The sequence below is a fragment of the Amblyomma mixtum genome, chromosome 5, assembly GCF_055824585.1.
Source record: "Amblyomma mixtum isolate Tamu chromosome 5, ASM5582458v1, whole genome shotgun sequence".
NCBI lineage: Eukaryota > Metazoa > Arthropoda > Arachnida > Ixodida > Ixodidae > Amblyomma > Amblyomma mixtum.
The window spans coordinates 204,668,406-204,683,746 of record NC_143016.1 but is presented as its reverse complement, the minus strand read 5'-3'; the positions used below and the strand labels follow the sequence as shown (position 1 = coordinate 204,683,746).

Below are 15,341 nucleotides of genomic sequence, written 5' to 3'. Positions count from 1 at the left end.
ACTTCCGGGATCACAAACACACCACCGTTTCGGAGGCCCCAAGCAAAAGTAATGTGAAATGCCAAAAGATGACGACAATCACGCTTCTCGCCATTGTCAAGACAAGCCAGGACAAGCCGGCGTTCTTTTTTCAGCCACCCTTTGCCACTTTGTTTGCTCCATGTACGTAGTGCGAAGAGAATATTTCAGTTGCGTTGCCACCAGAAATGGGCGAACTTTTTGATAGCGCATCCGAAGGTGAAGACTTCCAAGGTTTTAAGTAGAAATAAAATGTTCTTATGGACATGTGGGAGAGTTTTTTCGTTTTTCTTTCTTTTTTTCCAAAACGTGGGCAGGAATGGCGTGAGTGTTGCCTTTTTCGACCACTTAGCGTTGCTTAAGAATTTCTCACAAGTACGGTGAATTTCGTGATGGTCGCGCAAGCGTGTTTAATTGATCCTCACTAGCCCAACTGGGAAAACTGGGGTGCGTCTTATATAAGGGTGCGTCTTATATAGCAACTTTTTCAATTACAGCCTGCATATATGGCGGGTGCGTCTTATACACTGGAAAATACGGTACATTTAAGGACACAAAAGAAACTGTCATGGCGAAACCAAACACAGAGAGCGGAATATATGTCATGTGAATAGAAACCTGTTCGCAGTACTGTTAACGTGGGTAAGAGAGTTTGCCACGAAATGGTTACTGGCAGATTCACTGCTGATCTGAGAGCATGGCAAATGTAAAAAGCTGATGCCAAGTCTGAGCACGCTCCATTTCTCTGCAAGTGCAATTAGCTACGGTGGAGTTTTTTCCCCAGATTTTGCAAGCATACTACCATAAATCCCCAATCAAAACTAACACAATGTCGACCTTACATTAAATAGAAATGAGAAATAGTGTTTTAGTTTTAAGGCGGTTACCATCCAAAGGCGACTCAGGCTATGAGGGACGCCGTAGTGAGGGGCTCCGGAAATTTCGACCACCTGGGGTTCTTCAACGTGCACTGACATCGCACAGCACACGGGCCTCTAGAATTTCGCCTCCATCAAAATTCGACCGCCTTGGCCGGGATCGAACCCGAGTCTTTGGGGTCAGCAGCCGAGCGCCGTAACCACTGAGCCACCGCGGCGGCTTAACAAATGAGAATTCATGTCTTACGTGGTGACGGCAGCTGTACAACATCGTTGTGGCCCTCATTTCCTAAAAAAGAATTGCACATGAACGTCTTGTTGAGTATGCAAAATAATTTCTCATCAATAAAGAAATATGAGAATTTCAATCACCAGAAACTGCCGAGCTTTCTAGGGCTGAAGTGAACTCGTAGCGCCGCACCTTTTTTTCGGCGCTCTTGTAGGATCCTGCAAACATTCTCAATATCTCGACAAAAACCATGTCATCTCCAAGCAACAGTACGGATTTCAAAAAAACAAAACAACTGAGGCCGCCTTACTGGAAATCAAAGAAAAGCTAATTGAAAACATAGAAAATAAACTGCTAACAGTTGGCATATTCCTTGATATGAGGAAAGTGTTTGACTCGGTTAACCATAAGATATTGCTTGAAAAAATGCATTGTTATGGAATACACGGCGTTCCTTTAACCTTATTTGCTAGCTACCTTGACAACCGATCTCAAACAACTATCATTAACGGTATTTCATCTGGGATCGGTCAGATTGTGTCTGGTGTGCCACAGGGCTCCGTTCTAGGACCAACGTTGTTCTTATTATATATTAATGATATCGTCAACCTTCATCCAGCAGACAACATTATAATCTATGCAGACGATACTAAGGTATTTTTTTCAGGGCAAGATATTAATATTTTGCAAGCAGCCTCCAATAGTTGGTTATCCCAATTGTCTGTTTGGTTAAAATCAAATAGGTTAGAACTTAATGTCAGGAAAACAAAGTACATACTGTTTAGAGCCAAAAATAAGGAAGTTCCGAACAACTTCCAAATTTACTTCGAGCAAGCTCCTATAACTCGTGTCAGCTCTACAATGTTCCTTGGAGTCATTTTTGAAGAACATTTACTCTGGACAGATCGTGTAAACTACGTTTGCACTAAAATGGCTCGCTCTGTTGGTATCCTAAATAAATTTCGCACAATACTGCCTCGAAAATTCAAACTACAAATTTATTTCTCTCGTCTTTTCGCATGTACAATATTGTTTGTTGATCTGGGGAACGATACCTCAACCAATTTTGTGAAAGTACTTACTTTACAAAAAAGAGCTGTACGAGCGATTGATAACTTACATTACAGTGAGAGCACGGGTCCTTCCTTCCTCAACCATAGACTGCTAACCATCACGGCCGCTTACCACAAGAAGCTTGCTGTTTATATCAGAAACCTTATGAAAGGAAACTGGCAGACTTTCGAGAGCACATATTTAATTGCCCAAACAGCATACAGTCTTAGGCACCCTCAATACCATGCACCAAAATCTTGTACAAACTATGGGTTCCAAAAACTAACTAACATAATTCCTCATAATTAAACACGTATCCATACTTAACAGAATTGTCACTACAAAATATGTCCGAGGGCTACTTTGCTGACTTGATGCCCGTTCAGCTGCCTGTATAGCAACACTCAGGCCAACAGACTATCAGTTTGAAAGCCTGTGAAACACTCATGTGGCAGAAGCATTGTTTTATTTGCAATTAAAAGTGTGATTCTGGTTCCTAGGATTTAACAGCTTTAAGCTATGAAGAATGACGTAGCGGAAGACTCCAGATTAATTTAGACCACATGGGGTTGTTTAACATGCACTGATATTACAGAGCACAAGCGCATTCTGCACTGCTCCATTTCACCACAGACAGGATGTAACCTGGGCCCTCGGCTCAGCAGCATGGACCACTCAGCCACTGCGACAGGCTAACAATTCAAACTGAACTAAATGTAAACAGCTGGATGAGTTGGTTCTGAATTTGCATTATGAAACACTGTCTCAGTGCACAACAAACATGGATGAGGAAAGAGCACACAACGCAAAGCATCAATTGATGTCTGGCATTTGTATTGTGTGCTCTTTCCTTGTCTGTGCTTTTTGTGTGCCAAAAAATGTTTCATAATGCAAAAAAAAAAAATTACCATACTAAACCTTTCTGTACTAAATATTATTAAGCATACTGAGTGCAGCACTAATTCTGGGAACTACAGGTCTTCAAAAACAAGGCACTAATGAGTTTCAGAAGTAGTTCATCAGCTTACAAGTGCAATAGCTAACAGTTCATTCTGCTCCTCTTTTTGACAGCTGGCTAAGCGGTGGCTATCAACATGACTTCTTAGTCGTAATTTAGCCATGCAGAGGTGCAGACTCACAGAATCTAGCAAAGAGGCCTTTACAATCGCTGATGAAGCTACCATCAATATGTCTGCAATAAGACTACTTATGGCAAGTGGTAACGACGACCACTGGGCAACGCATCCACTCCCCTCCGAGAGCTGGCTCGGCCTCAGCTTTTGCGAGCCGCGTCACCTCCGAGCTCCTGGCCACAGGCCAGTAGCACTCTTCTTTTGTCTCTGTGAGCCATCCGACAGGAATGACTGCAAGGCAGTCGTCCTCAAGAGGAAACTTCACCACAGCGAATGGTTTTGACATGCTGCACAGAGGAAACACGACAAAAGATTAATGGGGAAACAAGGATTTTTACCAGACACTGTCTGTGCCATACTCTACTGGCACTTGCCTGTTTGGGTGCCGAAAACTTCACACTACCATGACAACTGACAGGTACTCTTACAACCATCTCGTTCTACTTCGCAACGCACTTCTGAACTTTCATGAGTTGAGAGTTACAAATGTCACGAGCGCCTGCAATTTGGGACTTATTTAAAGGGACACTGAGGAGAGCACTATTAATATTTTTTTTTATAGTAAAATCCGATAGTTCGGCATGTCATGGCTTTGTTGCCACTTGGCCGGCAGCGAAAGATGCATTTATTTCTAAGAAATTTGGATTCGAAGTTGAAAAAGTTTTTCCCGCCGCTCTGATTCAAACTTGGGATTCGTCTATGACGACAGAGGACTAAGAGACGTGAAACATGACGTGCACATGACGTAACGCAGACTCCGTGATTTCTGGCTGCCAGCAGTGCGGCCTAGCAGCAGCCGAAAAGAAAGCTACCGCCGGCCGCACGTTGAAGGCATCTATCGGCTATTGCGGCCGTCGCTACAGTCGCTTCGATTACGTTTGCACTGGCGTTTTGCCAGCGTTACGATGGATCTCGTTCTCGAAGTCGTCAACGAAGTTCTCGCAAATAGACACCTTTAGCATACCGTGTACCTTGTTACCGCTAGCGGAATACCGGGAGCCCGCCTACCGCCGGAAAACAGGCGCTGATTTGTCCCGATGCTTCAGGAGCGCGCGTAGCAGCCGGGCACGTGTCGCCATCTGGCGACGTCAAGGAGATTTGCGCATGCATTGGCTGCGCCTCAGTGATGCATGGTTTCTCGGTTCCTGGTGTTGCTAGAACCATTCGTTCTAGCAACACTGTTTTGTTCTATGATCTCATCCCGCTTGTACTTGCGAGTTTGGCCTGTGGCGGCGATACCTGTATTTTGGTTCTTGCTCTTTTCTACGTTACAAGAGCTTTGTTGTCAGTATGAGTGGCGTTTTTGTAATCAGGAGCTGGTATTCTGTCGATACAAGCCAACTTCAATTTCTCCTCAGTGTCCCTTTAAACAATATTTCTGTGCCTGCTGTCATGTGAACCAAATAACAGCCAGCAATAGTGGCGTGCAACTTCACTGCATTGAACATCAAACTGAGTGCAGTCTACCAGGAGCATAGTGATGAAAAAAGAAACCAGTAAAACGCAAGATTGACCAAATGAGGAAGAGAGAAAACAAGCGCGTTCAATTAGCGAGCTCGAAACTAGCACTCGCTATATGTAGAGTCACACTGATCTAGACTTTGTAATACAAGGCTCTGAGTAGCGGGAAGGGACACACATAAATAAAAAGTACTCTAAATTTTTTTTCTGTAACCGATCACTGGCAGGAGCAGCATTACTTCTGGCAGTACAGAAGAATTGTGTTCATTCATCCTGTTCTTGTCACATTTCTCTCATCGCTCGGAGACTCGCAACGCAACAATGTCAACACTGCCATGGAAGCATTTGTCAATCAAGCACAAGGCATGCAGGCTGCGACTCTATGACGTCTGACATGCATGCCTGAACCAAGCGATTAGCCTCACAAAAGCAAAAATTGGCGATGAAAAACACTCAACTGCATCGCACTTGGCAACTGGTTGGTCATGGGGGGCGCCGCAGAGAACGGCTCCGGAAATTTCGACCACCTGGGGTTCTTTAGAGTGCACCGATATCGCGCACAATACACGGGCCTCTAGAATTTCGCCTCCATCGAAATTCGACCGCCGCAGCCGGGATCGAACCCGCGTATTTCGAGTCAGCAGCCGAGCGCCGTAACCACGTGACGACTGTCATTGCGATAATGATCATAATATCTATACACGTACATAAATGTACGATGTGCCGTGAGAAACAAACCCTCTCAGAAGCAATGCGCCAACAAGATTTGCCGGGATAGTGCGTTCACCCTGATGAAGGAACACACAAACACACACGACATTTAGAAGCGCTTCTCTTCGTGTACGTGTGTGTTACTTCATATTACCCCAACCCTTACACGCAGTTACACCTTGCAATGCGCCGCTGAGTTAATCAAAAGACAACTGCTGACAGATGCCTACAGACAAGTTAGATAAAGGCATAGAGTTTCTTACTATTACCTAGAGGGAAAGCTGGCAAGCCGTCTATGGGAGTTTGCATGGAGACCCCACGTGACCACCTCAGCCACCATGGGCGCTCAAAGCATCATGGGGCGGTGAGCTACTTGTTGCGGAACTGTAACTTTTGGCCAAAAAATAATAAAAAAATAAAGCTGTTTGATAGCTACAAACGTCCTAACATTCAATATCTTGTCTAATGATTGCAACAAACGAGCAGAAAAGCATTTAAGTGCAAAGTTTGCCTAAAATAAGACATGACTAGCTTTCCTATTGGCGAAGTGATGAACACTAAAAAAACTAATATTTCGTAATTAACAGGCGTACTTTTAAAAGTAAATATGTTTTCAGAAAAAATGTTGTTGTTTAGATACTTTAAGAGGTTTTTTAATGGCATTTCGGAAGAGTAAAACCTTTTATTGGCGTCGTGTGTCGTCGCATCTTCACTACTATGGCTTTTGCACACTGCGTTCGCGCGAAAGTCGTCTGCGCACACACGAACTACGTTTTCGGAATGAAACGCCTTAGTACTGCCGCTCTGTGTTCCCGAAAAACTACGACTGTGCCGCAACAAGTAGCTCACCGCCCCATGATGCTTTGAGCGTCCATGTTGGCTGAAGTGCAGCGCCGCCAGCTTTCCCTCTAGGTAGTAGTAAGAAACTCTATGGATAAAGGGGCGACACACGAGGCGTGCTCATTGTCCTCACTCTTGACAAGTTCACAAGTAAATATTAGCTGACAACTAACATGAAAGGGAAAAAGGACAGAATATATACTTACGCAAACAGTGCCTCCTGGTTCCCCTCGGTGACTCACGCGTGCCGCCACCAAACTTCAAAAAGCTTGAAGAAATAAAAATTCACAAGCGCGCGCTTTGCTGCCAAACGTCCAAACGAAAAATGACCACAAGCTATGGATTGGGATTGGCTTGGAACGCACGTGGGAGCGAGAGCGGATGCCTACGTTTATGCGTAAAGCGGTGGATAAATACACGTTTAGTTTCGAAAAATTTCTTTGAAGCTTAGTGTTGACAACACCGCCAAGAATAATTTTTATCAATTTTTTTACACTTCAATTTATTAATGAGCAAAACATCTTATTTTACGCGACAGCTAAGATGGAATGGCATGGCTACTTTTGACTACTTTCAGCTCAAGTTTTGGCTCCTTTTAAAATGTTCCCAACGGCAACCCTGCCCGCGAGTCATGCCGCGAGTGCTCGCGCTTGTTTTTCTTTTGTGGTGTGGAGGTGTTGGTCGTACTGCCTGTCTGCTGTCCCTTTGTGCGGCTGTTGCGGTCCTCGTCTTTCACCGCAAAGCTTCTGCATTTCGCCATGAATGCAAAGCAACGCAAGTACCGTATCGTTGAAAAAGAATACCGTGAGATCTTGCAAGATCTCGGTATTTCACAACGGCCGGTCGCATCTACGTCTTCAAGCTTGGATCAAGGCGGCAGGAAACGATCGCACTCCGAAACATCAGTCGACGTACGCACCCCCCAACTCTTGCTACCGTCCGAAGCAACCACGCGACGCAGAAGCGAAGTGCGCGCTGAAGACGCGTGATTGAAATCTATGACCGTAATCAATATGAAGACGATTAACCGATAGCGATTAATACGTCCCTATCGAAAAATCTCGTATATATGTGTCATATGTGTCTGGTCCATACGAGATTATGGAATATCTCGTATGTGTCATATGTGTCTGGTTTACAATTTTTGGGAAAGGAAAGGGAAGGGCTGGGGTGGAATTATAAGGCAATTAACAATAAAATAGCTTCCATTGAAGTTAGTAAACTAAAAAAAGTAAAAAAAAAATTCGGACGCGAAAAAAAAAACTACGCGCCGTTCCGGATTCGAACAACCGACCTAGAGATCTACAGCTCTCTACACTACCCACTACACCACTGCCGGCATGGCAAAAACTGCTTTACATTTCGATGACAAGACTTATGCTATGCTTCCCACTATAGAATTCGACGGTTAGGTGCGAGGAGAAATGTTTATTTTTAAGGTATAAGGAGCTGAACTACAGCCGATTGCACTTCCACTGATATTGTGAATCTTGATGTGCTCTGTGATAAGCACTGAAAGATCTGATATTTGTATGTATTTTAATTTTCACAGCGCCTGCACCATTGATCGTTGTACTCTCATTGCGCACATATTGTTAACTACAGTCGGAGCTCTTGCATGAAAATACCTGGCGTTATTAGCTCAACTAAGCCCAGAAGGCAACTGGATGAACGTTTGTCCAAGCACATTGGAAACACCTAACGTCATACTGTTTGGATAGGCGCGGTTTACAACAGGAGGGCACAAGCAGAGAATCAAGGAAAAAAATATTTGAAACAGGCCAAGAGTTTTTTTTATGCGTTGGTTGGGCACTTGTTAATCGCTTGTTCATCCCTTCTTTTCCGCGTGCTTCAAACAGCAAGGCCCACTCTATGAGAGGCACTCATCAGCGGCTATGTGTTTCGCACGAGATTGATGTAAGCTGATACGGTGCATATCGGAGCTCTTGTGTACGCACGAGTGTCGCGTGTCAGTTAAGGTATGCCACATATGTAATCCATACAAGTCACCTTTCCGTAGCGCGTGAACTACTATATATGCAGCAGATGTGTTCATCTGTGACATTTGTGACGCGTATGAGCTCGTACGCAGCCTATACGCGTTCATACGAGACACATTAATTTGTGACACACATGAACTCGTATGAAGTATATGTGCTGATACGAGGCGCATTTGTCGACACATGGTTCATATGGTGCCCATATGAGTCAAACGAGGCACATATGAACTCGTATGAAGCCTATATGTGTTCATATGAGGCACATATACTGACACATATAACTCATATGGGCTGCATACGAGGCAAAGGGAGAGAACGAGTACCGTGGAGGCGCAATGCCTTCGCATTCTTCCAATTCGAGTTCCCGCAGACGATGTAACGTTCTCTTATATAAGCGCATGGTCAGCGCTGTCCTATCATGGAGCAAACGCACGTTACTGTTTACCCATTCCTGCTTTAATGGAGTGCCCGACACGTTGCGCCATGCATATATGTTTTGGTGCTGTTCTGCAGGTATACCGCATTAACTGCGACGCCCAAGCACATCAAGGTACAGCGTATTTAACGTTAGAGTCGAGAAGTTATTTTTATAAAATGCTATTTATAGTTTTTGAAATTCAGGCCTGAAAATCGGTGCTGCATGTATGTTTCTCCGACTCGCATTCTTTCATTGCACGACTGGACTTTTTACATTTACACAGAACGAAGACCACAACCTTAAAGGGGGAAATAATCGCATGCATGCATGCAACTTTGCATATTTTAGTTTAAAAAACTGAGATTTAAAAAATCTCACAGGAGGTTATGCGGGTTTTTACGAAGATATCATTATCTACGTAGATAATGATATCTTACTCTTATATCTTAAGCATATATCTTAATGATATATGCTTATAAATAATTAACAATGTGCGAGCTATATATATATATATATCGCGCCTATCGCCGCAATTGAGAAAACTAAGAAGTCACAATAGCAACTGCATGATGCTCCATAGCAGTCGGCACTTCAAAGTTGCGTTGCCTATTGCAGGAATTGGCCAGCTTCTAAATATGGCAAAGTCAATGCAGGGGAAACATTCGAGAAAGTGGTCCAATACTGCCAACTTCTAAAAATGGCTGAGCCAAGGCGGGTGAAACGTCCGAGAAATTGGTCCAATACTACCAACTTCTAAAAATGGCTGAGCCAAGGCGGGGAAAACGTCTGAGAAACTGGACCAATACTGCCAACTTCTAAAAATGGCTGAGCCAAGGCTGGGAGAACGTCTGAGAAAGTGGTCCAATGCTGCCAACTTCTAAAAATGGCTGAGCCAAGGCTGGGAGAACAGAGGCAACGCGGGGCCTTCACAGGGCTGTCGTTTGCCAACTCAGATCCTACATTGGACCGATGTCATGTGCTGCTTGGGCACAAGCTTACCGCATATAAAAATGCCTAATAAGACCAATTCTCGAGCATACATGCGCTGTTTGGTCGCCCTATCATGTGCGTGATGTAAAAAAACCTGAGTCTCTTCAAACAAAAGCAATAAGATTTATTTACGGCAGCAAGAGAAACTAAATGAAGTGTTTTCAGTGTTCTGCGATTGAAGTGAGGAATGGCAAATTTAATTTCAAGAAAATCGCTGTCATGACACTTACGACTAAAAAAGAACCATTTAAATACACTTATAAAAACAGATCAAACAACTTATCACAAGTAAAGAGATTTCAGTATCTGGGAGTAACATTCACACCTAATCCACAGGCATTTCGACCTAATTTGCTCCAAAGCACAAGCTTACCGCATATAAAAATGCCTAATAAGACCCATTCTTGAGCATACATGCGCTGTTTGGTCACCCTATCATGTGCGTGATGTAAAAAAACCTGAGTCTCTTCAAAGAAAAGCAATAAGATTTATTTACGGCAGGAACAGAAACTAAATGAAGCGTTTTCAGTGTTCTGCGATTCAAGTGAGAAATGGCAAATTTAATTTCAAGAAAATCGTTGTCATGACACTTACGACCAAAAAAAACCATTTAAATACACTTATAAAAACAGCTCAAACAACTTATCACAAGTAAAGAATTTCAGTCTTTGGGAGTAACATTCACACCTAATGCACAGGCATATCGACCTAATTTGCTCCAAAGCACAAGCTTACCGCATATAAAATGTCTAATAAGATCAATTCTAGAGCATACATGCCCTGTTTGGTCACCCTATCATGTGAGTGATGTAATAAAAACCTGAGCCTCTTCAAAAAAAGCAATAAGATTTATTTACGGCAGCAAGAGAAACTAAATGAAGCGTTTTCAGTGTTCTGCGATTCAAGTGAGAAATGGCAAATTTAATTTCAAGAAAATCGTTGTCATGACACTTACGACCAAAAAAGAACCATTTAAATACACTTATAAAAACAGATCAAACAACTTATCACAAGTAAAGAGATTTCAGTATTTGGGAGTAATATTCACACCTAATCCACAGGCATATCGACCTAATTTGCTCAAAAGCACAAGCTTACCGCATATAAAAATGCCTAATAAGACCAATTCTTGATCATACATGCGCTGTTTGGTCACCCTATTATGTGCGTGATGTAAAAAAACCTGAGTCTCTTCAAAGAAAAGCAATAAGATTTATTTACGGCAGCAAGAGAAGCTAAATGAAGCGTTTTCAGTGTTCTGCGATTCAAGTGAGAAATGGCAAATTTAATTTCAAGAAAATCGTTGTCATGAAACTTACGACCAAAAAAGAACCATTTAAATACACTTATAAAAAGAGATCAAACAACTTATCACAAGTAAAGAGATTTCAGTATCTGGGAGTAACATTCACACCTAATCCACAGGCATTTCGACCTAATTTGCTCCAAAGCACAAGCTTACCGCATATAAAAATACCTAATAAGACCAATTCTTGAGCATACATGCGCTGTTTGGTCACCCTATCATGTGCGTAATGTAAAAAAACCTGAGTCTCTTCAAAGAAAAGCAATAAGATTTATTTACGGCAGCAAGAGAAAATAAATGAAGCGTTTTCAGTGTTCTGCGATTGAAGTGAGAAATGGCAAATTTAATTTCAAGAAAATCGTTGTCATGACACTTACGACCAAAAAAGAACCATTTAAATACACTTATAAAAACAGATGAAACAACTTATCACAAGTAAAGCGATTTCAGTCTTCACATTCACATCTAATGCACAGGCATATGACCTAATTTGCTCCAAAGCACCAGCTTACCACATATAAAAATGCCTAATAAGACCAATTCTTGAGCATACATGCCCTGTTTGGTCACCCTATCATGTGAGTGATGTAAAAAAACCTGAGTCTCTTCAAAAAAAGCAATAAGATTTATTTACGGCAGCAAGAGAAACTAAATGAAGCGTTTTCAGTGTTTTGCGATTCAAGTGAGAAATGGCAAATTTAATTTCAAGAATAGCGTTGTCATGACACTTACGACTAAAAACGAACCATTTAAATACACTTATAAAAACAGATCAAACAACTTATCACAAGTAAAGAGATTTCAGTACCTGGGAGTAACATTCACACCTAATCCACAGGCATATCGACCTAATTTGCTCCAAAGCACAAGCTTACCGCATATAAAAATGCCTAATAAGACCAATTCTTGAGCATACATGCGCTGTTTGTCGCCCTATCATGTGCGTGATGTAAAAAATCCTGAGTCTCTTCAAAGAAAAGCAATAAGATTTATTTACGGCAGCAAGAGAAACTAAATGAAGTGTTTTCAGTGTTCTGCGATTGAAGTGAGAAATGGCAAATTTAATTTCAAGAAAATCGCTGTCATGACACTTACGAATAAAAAAGAACCATTTAAATACACTTATAAAACAGATCAAACAACTTATCACAAGTAAAGAGATTTCAGTATCTGGGAGTAACATTCACACCTAATCCACAGGCATATCGACCTAATTTGCTCCAAAGCACAAGCTTACCGCATATAAAAATGCCTAATAAGATCAATTCTTGAGCATACATGCCCTGTTTCGTCACCCTATCATGTGAGTGATGTAAAAAAACCTGAGTCTCATCAAAGAAAAGCAATAGGATTTATTTACGGCAGCAAGAGAATGTAAAATAAAGCGTTTTCAGAGTTCTGCGATTGAAGTGAGAAATGGCAAATTTAATTTCAAGAAAATCGTTGTCATGACACTTACGACCAAAAAAGAACCATTTAAATACACTTATAAAAACAGATCAAACAAGTTATCACAAGTAAAGAGATTTCAGTAAGGCATGTTGACGGGCTAGTTGGTTATTCATCTTGAAACTTGGGAAAAAACCCACCTAGGCGCAAATGATTTCACGACACAAAAAGAGACGAGGAGACAACGGACAGGCGCCACGTTAACACGTGCAAGTGTGCACCTCGACTGAAAAAGGCGAGGATTCTGGGCAAGAGCAAATTCAAGCAGGCGAGGCTTTTATTGGAAGCCTTTCACATAAAGAAAAAGGCAGCCTTGTGCGTGAGTGACACATCAGTTAGGTTGTATGCGGCGGAGTACGAATTTCTGAGCAATAATGTACGTGCTAGGCGATAAGTCAGGGCTGCGATAAGGCACGTGGTGTGTAGATGTGGGCGTTGCCTGAGACTATAAATGTATGTGTTTTTTCGAGCAATAAATAGTTGGAAGTAATGGCGCCTGTCCGTTGTCTCCTCGTCTCTTTTTGTGTCGTCAAATCATTTGCGCCTAGGTGGGTTTTTCCCAAGTTTCAAAAGAGATTTCAGTATTTGGGAGTAACATTCCCACCTAATGCACAGGCATATCGACCTAATTTGCTCCAAAGCACAAGCTTACCGCATATAAAAATGCCTAATAAGACCAATTCTTGAGCATACATGCGCTGTTTGGTCGCCCTATCATGTGCGTGATGTAAAAAAACCTGAGTCTCTTCAAAGAAAAGCAATAAGATTTATTTACGGCAGCAAGAGAATGTAAAATAAAGCGTTTTCAGAGTTCTGCGATTGAAGTGAGAAATGGCAAATTTAATTTCAAGAAAATCGTTGTCATGACACTTACGACCAAAAAAGAACCATTTAAATACACTTATAAAAACAGATCAAACAACTTATCACAAGTAAAGAGATTTCAGTAAGGCATGTTGACGGGCTAGTTGGTTATTCATCTTGAAACTTGGGAAAAAACCCACCTAGGCGCAAATGATTTCACGACACAAAAAGAGACGAGGAGACAACGGACAGGCGCCACGTTAACACGTGCAAGTGTGCACCTCGACTGAAAAAGGCGAGGATTCTGGGCAAGAGCAAATTCAAGCAGGCGAGGCTTTTATTGGAAGCCTTTCACATAAAGAAAAAGGCAGCCTTGTGCGTGAGTGACACATCAGTTAGGTTGTATGCGGCGGAGTACGATTTTCTGAGCAATAATGTACGTGCTAGGCGATAAGTCAGGGCTGCGATAAGGCACGTGGTGTGTAGATGTGGGCGTTGCCTGAGACTATAAATGTATGTGTTTTTTCGAGCAATAAATAGTTGGAAGTAATGGCGCCTGTCCGTTGTCTCCTCGTCTCTTTTTGTGTCGTGAAATCATTTGCGCCTAGGTGGGTTTTTCCCAAGTTTCAAAAGAGATTTCAGTATTTGGGAGTAACATTCCCACCTAATGCACAGGCATATCGACCTAATTTGCTCCAAAGCACAAGCTTACCGCATATAAAAATGCCTAATAAGACCAATTCTTGAGCATACATGCGCTGTTTGGTCGCCCTATCATGTGCGTGATGTAAAAAAAACTGAGTCTCATCAAAGAAAAGCAATAGGATTTATTTACGGCAGCAAGAGAATGTAAAATAAATCGTTTTCAGAGTTCTGCGATTGAAGTGAGAAATGGCAAATTTAATTTCAAGAAAATCGTTGTCATGACACTTACGACCAAAAAAGAACCATTTAAATACACTTATAAAAACAGATCAAACAACTTATCACAAGTAAAGAGATTTCAGTAAGGCATGTTGACGGGCTAGTTGGTTATTCATCTTGAAACTTGGGAAAAAACCCACCTAAGCGCAAATGATTTCACGACACAAAAAGAGACGAGGAGACAACGGACAGGCGCCACGTTAACACGTGCAAGTGTGCACCTCGACTGAAAAAGGCGAGGATTCTGGGCAAGAGCAAATTCAAGCAGGCGAGGCTTTTATTTTAAGCCTTTCACATAAAGAAAAACGCAGCCTTGTGCGTGAGTGACACATCAGTTAGGTTGTATGCGGCGGAGTACGATTTTCTGAGCAATAATGTACGTGCTAGGCGATAAGTCAGGGCTGCGATAAGGCACGTGGTGTGTAGATGTGGGCGTTGCCTGAGACTATAAATGTATGTGTTTTTTCGCCCAATAAATAGTTGGAAGTAATGGCGCCTGTCCGTTGTCTCCTCGTCTCTTTTTGTGTCGTGAAATCATTTGTGCCTAGGTGGGTTTTTCCCAAGTTTCAAAAGAGATTTCAGTATTTGGGAGTACCATTCCCAACTAATGCACAGGCATATCGACCTAATTTGCTCCAAAGCACAAGCTTACCGCATATAAAAATGCCTAATAAGACCAATTCTTGAGCATACATGTCCTGTTTCGTCACCCTATCATTCGAGTGATGTAAAAAAACCTGAGTCTCTTCAAAAAAAGCAATAAGATTTATTTACGGCAGCAAGAGAAACTAAATGAAGCGTTTTCAGTGTTCTGCGATTGAAGTGAGAAATGGCAAATTTAATTTCAAGAAAATCGTTGTCATGACACTTACGACCAAAAAAGAACCATTTAAATACACTTATAAAAAGAGATCAAACAACTTATCACAAGTAGAGATTTCAGTATCTGGGAGTAACATTCACACCTAATCCACAGGCATTTCGACCTAATTTCCTCCAAAGCACAAGCTTACCGCATATAAAAATGCCTAATAAGACCAATTCTTGAGCATACATGCCCTGTTTGGTCACCCTATCATGTGCGTGATGTAAAAAAACCTGAGTCTCTTCAAAGAAAAGCAATAAGA

At 42.0% G+C, this 15,341-nt stretch overlaps 1 long non-coding RNA gene across 1 annotated transcript; it reads right to left on the bottom strand.

Annotated features, from left to right (window-relative positions):
• Window positions 1–2,489: 2,489 nt before the first annotated feature.
• LOC149345468 (uncharacterized) lies at window positions 2,490–6,503 on the bottom strand. The gene is made up of 2 exons (XR_016283310.1): window positions 6,435–6,503; window positions 2,490–3,598 (listed from the first exon to the last, which is right to left on the bottom strand). It is a non-coding gene; the product is annotated as an uncharacterized LOC149345468 (long non-coding RNA).
• Window positions 6,504–15,341: the final 8,838 nt, after the last annotated feature.